The sequence below is a fragment of the Pteropus vampyrus genome, unplaced genomic scaffold (genome assembly GCF_000151845.1).
Source record: "Pteropus vampyrus isolate Shadow unplaced genomic scaffold, Pvam_2.0 Scaffold529, whole genome shotgun sequence".
Lineage (NCBI taxonomy): Eukaryota > Metazoa > Chordata > Mammalia > Chiroptera > Pteropodidae > Pteropus > Pteropus vampyrus.
This window is the reverse complement of record NW_011889310.1, coordinates 934,137-937,222: the sequence shown is the minus strand read 5'-3', so window position 1 is coordinate 937,222 and position 3,086 is coordinate 934,137. Positions and strand designations below refer to the sequence as shown.

General features: G+C 56.9%; 1 protein-coding gene across 1 annotated transcript in view; it reads right to left on the bottom strand.

Moving 5' to 3' along the window:
* Nucleotides 1–245, bottom strand: part of CUNHXorf40B (chromosome unknown CXorf40B homolog) — a 6,706-nt gene extending 6,461 nt beyond the window's left edge. Inside the window, exon 1 of the mRNA XM_023525123.1 lies at nucleotides 182–245. The gene's annotated coding sequence lies outside the window, so the exon portion shown is untranslated. The remainder of the gene's footprint in view (nucleotides 1–181) is intronic.
* Nucleotides 246–3,086: the final 2,841 nt, after the last annotated feature.

Below are 3,086 nucleotides of genomic sequence, written 5' to 3'. Positions count from 1 at the left end.
GGACTCGACACTGAGCAGCGTAGGACGAACAGGCCCGGTGGAGGGATGGAGTCCGATGGCCCAAAACGGGGGAGGATGATAAGGAAGTGATATGTGCAGGGTAAGGGGCGGGGCGAGGCGAACTTGGGGACGGCGCCTCAGGGAGAAGGCGGAGCTGGGGGAGGAGAATCTGGGGGCCGACCTGTTGGAAAGAGCCGGGGAGGAGTTGGGGCGGAACTGTGAAAAAGCTGGGGGCGGAGCTATGGGAGGAGCAGGCGGAGCTGAAGAATAGTTGGGGAGAAGCAAGGCGCTGCTGTGTTTAGCTGAGGGTAGAGCAGGGCAGAGCTGGGGGAAAGTTGTGCAGGGGAATCTAGACGGAACTGGGTAAATCTCTAAAGGAGGAGCTGGGGGAGGAGCATGGCAGAGCTCGCTGAAAGCTGGGGAGGAGCAGGGCAGAGCGGGGGGCGGGGAGCTGGGGAGGAGGAGCTGGAAGGGGGTGGAGCCCCGGGAGGAGCGGCGTGGAGAAGGTAGTATTATAGATTTGGCCTTGGGAACCACGTGGCAGATTGGCTAGGCCCGCTTAGTGCTCATGGCCAGGCAGTGCCCTTTTCACTCCAGTGACAGCAGTACCCAGTCCGTGCTGCATCCGTAGGCGTGAATCAAAGTGGCAGTCCAGGGTCCTCAGTGACCTACACCGACCCTCAGAATGGTTCCCAGGGGACACAGAGGCAGAGAGAAGGCAGGACCTCTAGGCAGAGTTTTGCACCTCAGGGCAGAATGCCCAGGCCAGCTATCCTTCCTGCAAGTCCCCCACTTCTCAGGGACTGCCAGTGGAGTTCCTGAGGGTAGGCCTTCATATTGCCTTTTTTTTTTTGCAGGTGAGGAGGAAAATCCCCACTGTTTCCTGCTGTTTCTCTGAGCTGACATGTCCCAAACAAGGCTAATTTCCCTGTCAGAGCTGTTTCCTCCTTTCCACCTCTCAGGGCTCGACCCTCTCAGTGCCATCATACTTTGTTCCTGGCGTCCCCTTATCCTCTCCTTTCCTTGCTTTTAGTTGATGGCCAAGTCTTGTGTCCCTGCCTCTGAAATGCCTGATCGGAATAAATGCTCCTCTTCCTGTTCCCACTGCTACTCCCTGAACTCTGGCTTCATGGTCCTGGTTCAGTGCTATTACCTGAGACCCCACACTGGCCTGGACACCCGCGTCTTTCCTCCTGAGGGTCCTCCACACGCCATTGAACCGCACATCTCTCTCCGTGGAGAAGCTGGAGGAAACAGGAATGCTGGCGATGAGGTGAGGGGCAGAGGGTACCTCCATGAGATTTAGGCCTCGGGGCTGCAGGGGGCCTGTATGATCACCAGGTCCAACTTCCTCCATGTCAGCCTCCCCTCCTGGGTCTGCGCCCAAGAATGGTTACCAGCTGTTGCTGAATGCCCAAGAACCTCGTGGTAGGGATTTCAAGTAGTGAGGGAGGGGGCTCTGAATGGCGGGCTATTGGTGTTCCTCCCAGATCCTGTTGTTTGAAGAAATAGAACTTGCCCAGTGAGCTAGAGACTTACACTCTATGGCTGCTAGCGTGGGACAGTCGTGATGGCACTACAGAAGGTCTCCCTTTTCTGACTCCCCTGTGTATGCTGAGAACGGGGTGTACAATCTCCCTTGGGGAACGGAACAGTAAAGGTGAAGAGTGTGATCTGATGAGCAGAAGTTCAAAGGTAGTGGCTGCAAAGCCAATTCGCTGCCAGGTGGGTGGGCCCAGGAAGAGTGGCATGGCCATGTCGCAGGTGGGAGTGGGATGGTGTTTGGCTGCCCATGTCAAATGGACCCATTTGCAACTCAGTCTTGATTTTCAGTACAAATGAAAAGTTGGCACCAAACCCTAAAAGGATATGATTTCTGATCTCTGGATGACGTTCTCTTCTCTACTTGCTTCTCATGCCATCTCAGGAACAAAGTGCTGACAGGGACAGGCCTTCGTTCCCTCGCTCTCCAGTCATGGCAAGCAGGTCAGCCTTCACCACCCGGACCCAGCCCAAGCCAACTTGCGTTGCTTGGCCTTCCACGGGCGCCCCCGAGCCCCGGCAGCTGTCAGAGGACATCGGGGTCTTCTTGGGACTCCGTCTGCTCCCTCCCAGACACTGTTAGAACACGCCCAGCCTCCCGGAGCAGGAGAGAGGCTCCTCCTTAAGCTGTTTCTTCCCCAGTCCGGGACTCCATCCCCAGAACGCGCCCCGTCTTTCTTGCAGGATGTCCTTGCTATTTCCGCCATTGCTCTTTGAGGGGACCATGCCCATGGCCATGGCCTCCTCTTCTGAGCCCAGGGCGCCTGCTGAGAGTCAGCCTCCCTTTCTTGGCCCCCTGGCGGCACCCTGCAGAACTCACTCTCCCATGGCCCTCTGAGCACTTCTCTTTGCAGGTTGCTGGTCCAGCCTCCCACCTGTCACCCCATGCTGCTGTGATTCTGAGGCCCTGAGAGGAAAGGTTGCATTTTGCTCCTGCCATGGGTTTTGTGGCACCACCGGGCTGGGACAGGCTTGACCCAAATTCCTGGTTTCCCTTCTGGACCTGTTGGTAGGTCCGTTCCTCCTGGTGAACTGCCTTTGGCCAACTCTCTTTGAGCTGCTTGCATTTTTGGTGCCTAGTTGTCGGGGCTCTTTGTGAAGTCTGGGTCCTAACCCCGCCCTGGTGCTTTATGTTTCAGATTCCTGCTTCTGCCCTTCGCAGGTTTGTTTCCTCCTCCTTGATGGCCTGCTTGGGACTCAGCTTTTGTCTAGATATCCAAACTGTAAGTGACCCCACAGGTCAGGGACTGTCCCACTGCCCTTCCTACTGGAGGCTGCCCGCCATGTGGGATGAGCGGTCCCCGAAAGAGGAAGTGTCCTTGCATCCAGCACTCTGCCCATGAAAAAGTGCTCCTTGTCTCTGTAACTCACTTGGTCACCTCTCGGCCATAGGCCTGGGTCCTGGACTCATGCAGGAGAAGCCCCGGGGAAGCTGACCAGCTGCAGGAAGACATGAGCCTTGTTTCTCCTGCCCCAACTCTCGCATTTGAGCCTCCTCTGGCCTGTTTCTGAGATGCATGGTCCCCTGGCTCCACCTTCCTCTC